Source organism: Salvelinus fontinalis, chromosome 22 (assembly GCF_029448725.1).
Source record: "Salvelinus fontinalis isolate EN_2023a chromosome 22, ASM2944872v1, whole genome shotgun sequence".
NCBI lineage: Eukaryota > Metazoa > Chordata > Actinopteri > Salmoniformes > Salmonidae > Salvelinus > Salvelinus fontinalis.
Genome location: NC_074686.1, coordinates 30,464,192 through 30,476,649, shown reverse-complemented (window position 1 = coordinate 30,476,649; position 12,458 = coordinate 30,464,192). Strand labels below are relative to the sequence as shown.

At 39.4% G+C, this 12,458-nt stretch overlaps 1 pseudogene; it reads left to right on the top strand.

The window, feature by feature from the left end:
- The window catches only part of LOC129820191 (syndetin-like), a 331,482-nt pseudogene extending 319,236 nt beyond the window's left edge, over window positions 1-12,246 (top strand).
- Window positions 12,247-12,458: the final 212 nt, after the last annotated feature.

Here is a 12,458-nt window from a genome sequence, read left to right as displayed (position 1 = left end):
GAGATTGTCTGAGACTAAAGGCTATCTGAGACTAAATGCTATCTGAGACGATCTGAGACTGAAGACGATCTGAGACTGAAGACGATCTGAGACTGAATACTTTCTGAGACTGAAGACGTTCTGAGACTAAAGACTATCTGAGATTGTCTGAGACTAAAAGCTATCTGAGACTAAAGGCTATCTGAAACTAAAGGCTATCTGAGACTAAAGGCTATCTGAGACTAAAGACTATCTGAGACTAAAGGCATTCTGGAATTGTCTGAGACTAAAGACTATCTGAGACTAAAAGCTATCTTGAGACTTAAAGCTATCCTGAGACTAAAGGCTATCTGAGACGAAAGGCTATCTGAGACAAAAGGCTATCTGAGACGAAAGGCTATCTGAGACAAAAGGCTATCTGAGACTAAAGACTATCTGAGACTAAAGACTATCTGAGATTGTCTGAGACTAAAGACTATCTGAGACTAAAGGCTATCTGAGACTAAAGGCTACTTGAGACGAAAGGATATCTGAGATTAAAGGTTATCTGAGACTAATAACTATCTGAGATTGACTGAGACTAAAGGCTATCTGAGACTAAAGTCTATCTATCTGAGATTTTCTGAGACTAAAGGCTATCTGAGACGAAAGGCTATCTGAGACGAAAGGCTATCTGAGACTAAAGGCTATCTGAGATTGTCTGAGACTAAAGACTATCTGAGACTAAAAGCTATCTTGAGACTAAAAGCTATCCTGAGACTAAAGGCTATCTGAGACGAAAGGCTATCTGAGACAAAAGGCTATCTGAGACGAAAGGCTATCTGAGACAAAAGGCTATCTGAGACTAAAGACTATCTGAGATTGTCTGAGACTAAAGACTATCTGAGACTAAAGGCTATCTGAGACTAAAGGCTACTTGAGACGAAAGGCTATCTGAGATGAAAGGTTATCTGAGACTAATAACTATCTGAGATTGACTGAGACTAAAGGCTATCTGAGACTAAAGTCTATCTATCTGAGATTTTCTGAGACTAAAGGCTATCTGAGACTAAAGTCTATCTATCTGAGATTTTCTGAGACTAAAGGCTATCTGAGACGAAAGGCTATCTGAGACGAAAGGCTATCTGAGACTAAAGGCTATCTGAGATTGTCTGAGACTAAAGACTATCTGAGACTAAAAGCTATCTTGAGACTAAAAGCTATCTCGAGCCTAAAGGCAATCTAAGACTAAAGGCTATCTGAGACTAAAGTCTATCTGAGATTGTCTGAGACTAAAGACTATCTGAGACTAAAAGCTATCTTGAGACTTAAAGCTATCTTGAGAGTGAAGGCAATCTGAGACGAAAGGTTATCTGATACTAAAGACTATCTGAGATTGTCTGAGACTAAAGGCTGTCTGAGACTAAATGCTATCTGAGACTAAAGGCTATCTGAGAAAAAAAAGGCTATCTGAGACTAAAGGCTATCTGAGATAGTCTGAGACTAAAGGCTATATGAGACTACAGGCTATTTGAGACTAAAGGCTAACTATCTGAGATTGTCTGAGACTAAAGTCTATCAGAGACTAAATGCTATCTGAGACGATCTGAGACTGAAAACGTTCTGAGACTGAAGACGATCTGAGACTGAAGACGATCTGAGACTAAAGACTATCTGAGATTGTCTGAGACTAAAGGCTATCTGAGACTAAAGGTTATCTGAGATAAAAGGCTATCTGAGACTAAAGACTATCTGAGAATAAAGACTATTTGAGACTAAAGGCTATCTGGGATTGTAGAGACTAAAGACTATCTGAGACTAAAAGCTATCTTGAGACTAAAAGCTATCTCGAGACTAAAGGCTATCTGAGACTAAAAGCTATCTGAGACTAAAGTTATTTGAGACTAAAGGCTATCTGAGACTAAAGGCTATCTGAGATGAAAGGCTATCTGAGACGAAAGGCTATCTGAGACGAAAGGCTATCTGAGACTAAAGACTATCTGAGATTGTCTGAGACTAAAGGCTATTTGAGACTAAAGGCTATCTATCTGAGATTGTCTGAGACTAAAGGCTATCTGAGACTAAATGCTATCTGAGACGATCTGAGACTGAAGACGATCTGAGACTGAAAAAGATCTGTGACGGAATACTATCTGAGACTGAAGACGATTTGAAACTGAAGACCATCTGAGACTAAAGACTATCTGAGATTGTCTGAGACTAAAGGCTATCTGAAACTAAAGGCTATCTGAGACTAAAGGCTATCTGTGATTGTCTGAGACGAAAGGCTATCTGAGACGAAAGGCTATCTGAGACAAAAGGCTATATGAGACTAAAGACTATCTGAGACTAAAGACTATCTGAGACTAAAGGCTATCTGGGATTGTCTGAGACTAAAGACTATCTGAGACTAAACGCTATCTCGAGACTAAAAGCTATCTGAGACTAAAGGCTATCTGAGACTTAAGGCTATCTGAGACTAAAGGCTATCTGAGACTAAAGACTATCTGAGACGAAAGGCTATCTGAGACTAAAGGCTATCTGAGACGAAAGGTTATCTGAGACGAAAGGTTATCTGAGACGAAAGGTTATCTGAGACTAAAGACTATCTGAGATTGACTGAGACTAAAGGCTATGTTAGACTAAAGGCTATATATCTGAGATTGTCTGAGACTAAAGGCTATCTGAGACTAAATGCTATCTGAGACGATCTGAGACTGAAGACGATCTGAGACTGAAGACGATCTGAGACTGAATACTTTCTGAGACTGAAGACGTTCTGAGACTAAAGACTATCTGAGATTGTCTGAGACTAAAAGCTATCTGAGACTAAAGGCTATCTGAAACTAAAGGCTATCTGAGACAAAAGGCGATCTGAGACTAAAGACTATCTGAGACTAAAGGCATTCTGGAATTGTCTGAGACTAAAGACTATCTGAGACTAAAAGCTATCTTGAGACTTAAAGCTATCCTGAGACTAAAGGCTATCTGAGACGAAAGGCTATCTGAGACAAAAGGCTATCTGAGACGAAAGGCTATCTGAGACAAAAGGCTATCTGAGACTAAAGACTATCTGAGACTAAAGACTATCTGAGATTGTCTGAGACTAAAGACTATCTGAGACTAAAGGCTGTCTGAGACTAAAGGCTACTTGAGACGAAAGGCTATCTGAGATTAAAGGTTATCTGAGACTAATAACTATCTGAGATTGACTGAGACTAAAGGCTATCTGAGACTAAAGTCTATCTATCTGAGATTTTCTGAGACTAAAGGCTATCTGAGACTAAAGGCTATCTGAGACGAAAGGCTATCTGAGACTAAAGGCTATCTGAGATTGTCTGAGACTAAAGACTATCTGAAACTAAAAGCTATCTTGAGACTAAAAGCTATCTCGAGCCTAAAGGCAATCTAAGACTAAAGGCTATCTGAGACTAAAGTCTATCTGAGATTGTCTGAGACTAAAGACTATCTGAGACTAAAAGCTATCTTGAGACTAAAAGCTATCTTGAGAGTAAAGGCTATCTGAGACTAAAGGCTATCTGAAACTAAAGGCTATCTGAGACTAAAGGCTATCTGAGACTAAAGACTATCTGAGACTAAAGGCTACCTGAGACGAAAGGCTATCTGAGACTAAAGACTATCTGAGATTGTCTGAGACTAAAGGCTTTGTTAGACTAAAGGCTATGTATCTGAGATTGTCTGAGACTAAAGGCTATCTGAGACTAAATGCTATCTGAGACGATCTGAGACTGAAGACGATCTGAGACTGAAGACGATCTGAGACTGAATACTTTCTGAGACTGAAGACGTTCTGAGACTAAAGACTATCTGAGATTGTCTGAGACTAAAAGCTATCTGAGACTAAAGGCTATCTGAAACTAAAGGCTATCTGAGACAAAAGGCTATCTGAGACTAAAGACTATCTGAGACTAAAGGCATTCTGGAATTGTCTGAGACTAAAGACTATCTGAGACTAAAAGCTATCTTGAGACTTAAAGCTATCCTGAGACTAAAGGCTATCTGAGACGAAAGGCTATCTGAGACAAAAGGCTATCTGAGACGAAAGGCTATCTGAGACAAAAGGCTATCTGACACTAAAGACTATCTGAGACTAAAGACTATCTGAGATTGTCTGAGACTAAAGACTATCTGAGACTAAAGGCTATCTGAGACGAAAGGCTATCTGACACTAAAGGCTATCTGAGATTGTCTGAGACTAAAGACTATCTGAGACTAAAAGCTATCTTGAGACTAAAAGCTATCTCGAGCCTAAAGGCAATCTAAGACTAAAGGCTATCTGAGACTAAAGTCTATCTGAGATTGTCTGAGACTAAAGACTATCTGAGACTAAAAGCTATCTTGAGACTAAAAGCTATCTTGAGAGTAAATGCTATCTGAGACGAAAGGTTATCTGATAGTAAAGACTATCTGAGATTGTCTGAGACTAAAGGCTGTCTGAGACTAAATGCTATCTGAGACTAAAGGCTATCTGAGAAAAAAAAGGCTATCTAAGACTAAAGGCTATCTGAGATAGTCTGAGACTAAAGGCTATCTGAGACTACAGGCTATTTGAGACTAAAGGCTAACTATCTGAGATTGTCTGAGACTAAAGTCTATCTGAGACTAAATGCTATCTGAGACGATCTGAGACTGAAGACGATCTGAGACTGAAGACGATCTGAGACTGAAGACGATCTGAGATTGTCTGAGACTAAAGGCTATCTGAGACTAAAGGTTATCTGAGATAAAAGGCTATCTGAGACTAAAGACTATCTGAAACTAAAGACTATTTGAGACTAAAGGCTATCTGGGATTGTAGAGACTAAAGACTATCTGAGACTAAAAGCTATCTTGAGACTAAAAGCTATCTCGAGACTAAAGGCTATCTGAGACTAAAAGCTATCTGAGACTAAAGTTATTTGAGACTAAAGGCTATCTGAGACTAAAGGCTATCTGAGATGAAAGGCTATCTGAGACGAAAGGCTATCTGAGACGAAAGGCTATCTGAGACTAAAGACTATCTGAGATTGTCTGAGACTAAAGGCTATTTGAGACTAAAGGCTATCTATCTGAGATTGTCTGAGACTAAAGGCTATCTGAGACTAAATGCTATCTGACACGATCTGAGACTGAAGACGATCTGAGACTGAAAAAGATCTGTGACGGAATACTATCTGACACTGAAGACGATTTGAAACTGAAGACCATCTGAGACTAAAGACTATCTGAGATTGTCTGAGACTAAAGGCTATCTGAAACTAAAGGCTATCTGAGACTAAAGGCTATCTGTGATTGTCTGAGACGAAAGGCTATCTGAGACGAAAGGCTATCTGAGACAAAAGGCTATATGAGACTAAAGACTATCTGAGACTAAAGACTATCTGAGACTAAAAGCTATCTCGAGACTAAAAGCTATCTGAGACTAAAGGCTATCTGAGACTTAAGGCTATCTGAGACTAAAGACTATCTGAGATTGTCTGAGACTAAAGGCTATGTTAGACTAAAGGCTATATATCTGAGATTGTCTGAGACTAAAGGCTATCTGAGACTAAATGCTATCTGAGACGATCTGAGACTGAAGACGATCTGAGACTGAAGACGATCTGAGACTGAATACTTTCTGAGACTGAAGACGTTCTGAGACTAAAGACTATCTGAGATTGTCTGAGACTAAAAGCTTTCTGAGACTAAAGGCTATCTGAAACTAAAGGCTATCTGAGACTAAAGGCTATCTGAGACTAAAGACTATCTGAGACTAAAGGCATTCTGGAATTGTCTGAGACTAAAGACTATCTGAGACTAAAGGCTATCTGAGACTAAAGGCTACTTGAGACGAAAGGCTATCTGAGATGAAAGGTTATCTGAGACTAATAACTATCTGAGATTGACTGAGACTAAAGGCTATCTGAGACTAAAGTCTATCTATCTGAGATTTTCTGAGACTAAAGGCTATCTGAGACTAAAGTCTATCTATCTGAGATTTTCTGATACTAAAGGCTATCTGAGACGAAAGGCTATCTGAGACGAAAGGTTATCTGAGACTAAAGGCTATCTGAGATTGTCTGAGACTAAAGACTATCTGAGACTAAAAGCTATCTTGAGACTAAAAGCTATCTCGAGCCTAAAGGCAATCTAAGACTAAAGGCTATCTGAGACTAAAGTCTATCTGAGATTGTCTGAGACTAAAGACTATCTGAGACTAAAAGCTATCTTGAGACTTAAAGCTATCTTGAGAGTAAAGGCTATCTGAGACGAAAGGTTATCTGATACTAAAGACTATCTGAGATTGTCTGAGACTAAAGGCTGTCTGAGACTAAATGCTATCTGAGACTAAAGGCTATCTGAGAAAAAAAAGTCTATCTGAGACTAAAGGCTATCTGAGATAGTCTGAGACTAAAGGCTATATGAGACTACAGGCTATTTGAGACTAAAGGCTAACTATCTGAGATTGTCTGAGACTAAAGTCTATCTGAGACTAAATGCTATCTGAGACGATCTGAGACTGAAGACGTTCTGAGACTGAAGATGATCTGAGACTGAAGACGATCTGAGACTAAAGACTATCTGAGATTGTCTGAGACTAAAGGCTATCTGAGACTAAAGGTTATCTGAGATAAAAGGCTATCTGAGACTAAAGACTATCTGAGAATAAAGACTATTTGAGACTAAAGGCTATCTGGGATTGTAGAGACTAAAGACTATCTGAGACTAAAAGCTATCTTGAGACTAAAAGCTATCTCGAGACTAAAGGCTATCTGAGACTAAAAGCTATCTGAGACTAAAGTTATTTGAGACTAAAGGCTATCTGAGACTAAAGGCTATCTGAGATGAAAGGCTATCTGAGACGAAAGGCTATCTGAGACGAAAGGCTATCTGAGACTAAAGACTATCTGAGATTGTCTGAGACTAAAGGCTATTTGAGACTAAATGCTATCTATCTGAGATTGTCTGAGACTAAAGGCTATCTGAGACTAAATGCTATCTGAGACGATCTGAGACTGAAGACGATCTGAGACTGAAAAAGATCTGTGACGGAATACTATCTGAGACTGAAGACGATTTGAAACTGAAGACCATCTGAGACTAAAGACTATCTGAGATTGTCTGAGACTAAAGGCTATCTGAAACTAAAGGCTATCTGAGACTAAAGGCTATCTGTGATTGTCTGAGACGAAAGGCTATCTGAGACTAAAGGCTATCTGAGACGAAAGGCTATCTGAGACAAAAGGCTATCTGAGACGAAAGGCTATCTGAGACTAAAGACTATCTGAGATTGTCTGAGACTAAAGACTATCTGAGACTAAAGGCTATCTGAGACTAAATGCTACTTGAGACGAAAGGCTATCTGAGATGAAAGGTTATCTGAGACTAATAACTATCTGAGATTGACTGAGACTAAAGGCTATCTGAGACTAAAGTCTATCTATCTGAGATTTTCTGAGACTAAAGGCTATCTGAGACTAAAGTCTATCTATCTGAGATTTTCTGAGACTAAAGGCTATCTGAGACTAAAGGCTATCTGAGATTGTCTGAGACTAAAGACTATCTGAGACTAAAAGCTATCTTGAGACTAAAAGCTATCTCGAGCCTAAAGGCAATCTAAGACTAAAGGCTATCTGAGACTAAAGTCTATCTGAGATTGTCTGAGACTAAAGACTATCTGAGACTAAAAGCTATCTTGAGACTAAAAGCTATCTTGAGAGTAAAGGCTATCTGAGACGAAAGGTTATCTGATACTAAAGACTATCTGAGATTGTCTGAGACTAAAGGCTGTCTGAGACTAAATGCTATCTGAGACTAAAGGCTATCTGAGAAAAAAAAGGCTATCTGAGACTAAAGGCTATCTGAGATGGTCTGAGACTAAAGGCTATATGAGACTACAAGCTATTTGAGACTAAAGGCTAACTATCTGAGATTGTCTGAGACTAAAGTCTATCTGAGACTAAATGCTATCTGAGACGATCTGAGACTGAAGACGTTCTGAGACTGAAGACGATCTGAGACTGAAGACGATCTGAGACTAAAGACTATCTGAGATTGTCTGAGACTAAAGGCTATCTGAGACTAAAGGTTATCTGAGATAAAAGGCTATCTGAGACTAAAGACTATCTGATAATAAAGACTATTTGAGACTAAAGGCTATCTGGGATTGTAGAGACTAAAGACTATCTGAGACTAAAAGCTATCTTGAGACTAAAAGCTATCTCGAGACTAAAGGCTATAGCAGACTAAAAGCTATGTGAGACTAAAGTTATTTGAGACTAAAGGCTATCTGAGACTAAAGGCTATCTGAGATGAAAGGCTATCTGAGACGAAAGGCTATCTGAGACGAAAGGCTATCTGAGACTAAAGACTATCTGAGATTGTCTGAGACTAAAGGCTATTTGAGACTAAAGGCTATCTATCTGAGATTGTCTGAGACTAAAGGCTATCTGAGACTAAATGCTATCTGAGACGATCTGAGACTGAAGACGATCTGAGACTGAAAAAGATCTGTGACGGAATACTATCTGAGACTGAAGACGATTTGAAACTGAAGACCATCTGAGACTAAAGACTATCTGAGATTGTCTGAGACTAAAGGCTATCTGAAACTAAAGGCTATCTGAGACTAAAGGCTATCTGTGATTGTCTGAGACGAAAGGCTATCTGAGACGAAAGGCTATCTGAGACAAAAGGCTATATGAGACTAAAGACTATCTGAGACTAAAGACTATCTGAGACTAAAGGCTCTCTGGGATTGTCTGAGACTAAAGACTATCTGAGACTAAAAGCTATCTCGAGACTAAAAGCTATCTGAGACTAAAGGCTATCTGAGACTAAAGACTATCTGAGATTGTCTGAGACTAAAGACTATCTGAGACTAAAGGCTATCTGAGACTAAAGGCTATCTGAGACGAAAGGCTATCTGAGACTAAAGGCTATCTGAGACGAAAGGTTATCTGAGACGAAAGGTTATCTGAGACGAAAGGTTATCTGAGACTAAAGACTATCTGAGATTGACTGAGACTAAAGGCTATGTTAGACTAAAGGCTATATATCTGAGATTGTCTGAGACTAAAGGCTATCTGAGACTTAATGCTATCTGAGACGATCTGAGACTGAAGACGATCTGAGACTGAAGACGATCTGAGACTGAATACTTTCTGAGACTGAAGACGTTCTGAGACTAAAGACTATCTGAGATTGTCTGAGACTAAAAGCTATCTGAGACTAAAGGCTATCTGAAACTAAAGGCTATCTGAGACTAAAGGCTATCTGAGACTAAAGACTATCTGAGACTAAAGGCATTCTGGAATTGTCTGAGACTAAAGACTATCTGAGACTAAAAGCTATCTTGAGACTTAAAGCTATCCTGAGACTAAAGGCTATCTGAGACGAAAGGCTATCTGAGACAAAAGGCTATCTGAGACGAAAGGCTATCTGAGACAAAAGGCTATCTGAGACGAAAGACTATCTGAGACTAAAGACTATCTGAGATTGTCTGAGACTAAAGACTATCTGAGACTAAAGGCTATCTGAGACTAAAGGCTACTTGAGACGAAAGGCTATCTGAGATGAAAGGTTATCTGAGACTAATAACTATCTGAGATTGACTGAGACTAAAGGCTATCTGAGACTAAAGTCTATCTATCTGAGATTTTCTGAGACTAAAGGCTATCTGAGACGAAAGGCTATCTGAGACGAAAGGCTATCTGAGACTAAAGGCTATCTGAGATTGTCTGAGACTAAAGACTATCTGAGACTAAAAGCTATCTTGAGACTAAAAGCTATCTCGAGCCTAAAGGCAATCTAAGACTAAAGGCTATCTGAGACTAAAGTCTATCTGAGATTGTCTGAGACTAAAGACTATCTGAGACTAAAAGCTATCTTGAGACTAAAAGCTATCTTGAGAGTAAAGGCTATCTGAGACGAAAGGTTATCTGATACTAAAGACTATCTGAGATTGTCTGAGACTAAAGGCTGTCTGAGACTAAATGCTATCTGAGACTAAAGGCTATCTGAGAAAAAAAGGCTATCTAAGACTAAAGGCTATCTGAGATAGTCTGAGACTAAAGGCTATTTGAGACTAAAGGCTATCTGAGACTTAAGGCTATCTGAGACTAAAGGCTATCTGAGACTAAAGACTATCTGAGATTGTCTGAGACTAAAGGCTATCTGAGACTAAAGGCTATCTGAGACGAAAGGCTATCTGAGACGAAAGGCTATCTGAGACGAAAGGCTATCTGAGACGAAAGGCTATCTGAGATGAAAGGCTATCTGAGACTAAAGACTATCTGAGATTGACTGAGACTAAAGGCTATCTGAGACTAAAGTCTATCTATCTGAGATGTTCTGAGACTAAAGGCTATCTGAGACGAAAGACTATCTGAGACTAAAGGCTATCTGAGACAAAAGGCTATCTGAGACGAACGGTTATCTGAGATTGTCTGAGACTTAAGACTATCTGAGACTAAAAGCTATCTTGAGACTAAAAGCTATCTTGAGACTAAAAGCTATCTCGAGACTAAAGGCTATCTGAGACAAAAGGCTATCTGAGACGAAAGGCTATCTGAGACTAAAGGCTATCTGAGACTAAAGGCTATCTGAGACGAAAGGCTATCTGAGATTGTCTGAGACTAAAAGCTATCTTGAGACAAAAGGCTATCTGAGACAAAAGGCTATCTGAGACGAAAGGCTATCTGAGACTAAAGGCTATCTGAGACTAAAGGCTATCTGAGACTAAAGGCTATCTGAGACTAAAGGCTATCTGAGACTAAAGGCTATCTGAGACTAAAGGATATCTGAGATTGTCTGAGAGTACAGGCTATCTGAGACAAAAGGCTATCTGAGACTAAAGGCTATCTGAGACGAAATTCTATCTGAGACTAAAGGCTATCTGAGACTAAAGGCTATCTGAGACTAAAGGCTATCTGAGACTAAAGGCTATCTGGGAGTAAAGGCTATCTGAGATTGTCTGAGAGTACATGCTATCTGAGACTAAAGGCTATCTGAGACAAAAGGCTATCTGAGACTAAAGGCTATCTGAGACTAAAGGATATCTGAGATTGTCTGAGAGTACAGGCTATCTGAGACAAAAGGCTATCTGAGACTAAAGGCTATCTGAGACGAAATTCTATCTGAGACTAAAGGCTATCTGAGACTAAAGGCTATCTGAGATTGTCTGAGACAAAAGGCTATCTGAGACTAAAGGCTATCTGAGACGAAATTCTATCTGAGACTAAAGGCTATCTGAGACTAAAGGCTATCTGAGATTGTCTGAGACTAAAGGCGATCTGAGACTAAAGGCTATCTTAGACTAAATGCTATCTGAGACTAAATGCTATCTGAGATGGTCTGAGACCAAAGACTATCTGAGACTGAAGACTATCTGAGATTGAAGGCTCTCTGTCTATAATATGTGTACGTCTGTCTGTCTGTTCCACAAAGAGTACTCCATGAAGCAGCTGGCCAACCTGGTGAACATGTGTCTGGGCTCTCACATTAACAAGAAGGCCCGGCAGAAACTCCTGGCAGCCATCGACGACATCGACAGACCAAAGCGATAGAGACAGACAGACATGGTTATTGTATTTAAGGTGGCTTCTAAACATGAGGCTCAGTTTTAGAATGCCCGAGGGTTGCAAAATTCCCTAGGGTTACTGGAATTTTGCAACCTTAGAATCCTCACAAACCCACCAGGAACAGAAAAGAAGCAATGAAACAAGAACTTCTGCTTACAAATACACTCATAGAAGCATGTTTCAGTTATCTAACTCAGTACATATAGGCTACGATTCTACATGCCCCTCATGGATATCCAATATCCACAAACATGCTGCTTACAGTTTCACTGCGTTTTGTATGTTACCACAGAGATGTTCCGTTCTCCTGTTCATCGTGAATAGACTACATGTTTATGAGGAAGGACTCTGGGTTTTTAAGATTAACTACTTGAAATGTTGAATGATACTCCATGACGTTTTATTTTTCTCCTACTGTTTGTCTACAGCATAATGTGCTTCTGTAAACAGCTCAGGAGCAACGTCACTTGTTAAATACACTTCAAGCAGTGTAGATGAAGGGGAGGAGACAGGTTAAATAATGATTTCTAAGCCTTGAGACTATTCAGACATGGATTGTGTATGTGTGCCATTCAGAGTGTGAATGGGCAAGACTTTGCTGGGTTTTTCATGCTCAACAGTTTCCTGTGTGTATCAAGAATGGTCCACCACCCAAAGGACTTCCAGTCACCTTCACACAAATGTAGGAAGCAATGGAGTCAACATGGGCCAGCATCCCTGTGGAACCCTTCAACACCTTGTAGAGTCCATAACCATTCAGTATGTTCAAAATCAACATTATACACCGTGTACAAAACATTAAAGGCACCTTCCTAATATTGAGTTAGAGTTTTTTAAGGGCCAAAGGGGGTCTGCAACTGCAACTCAATATTAGGAAGGTGTCTTTAATGTTTTGTACACGGTGTACAATGTTGATTTTGAACATATTGAATGGTT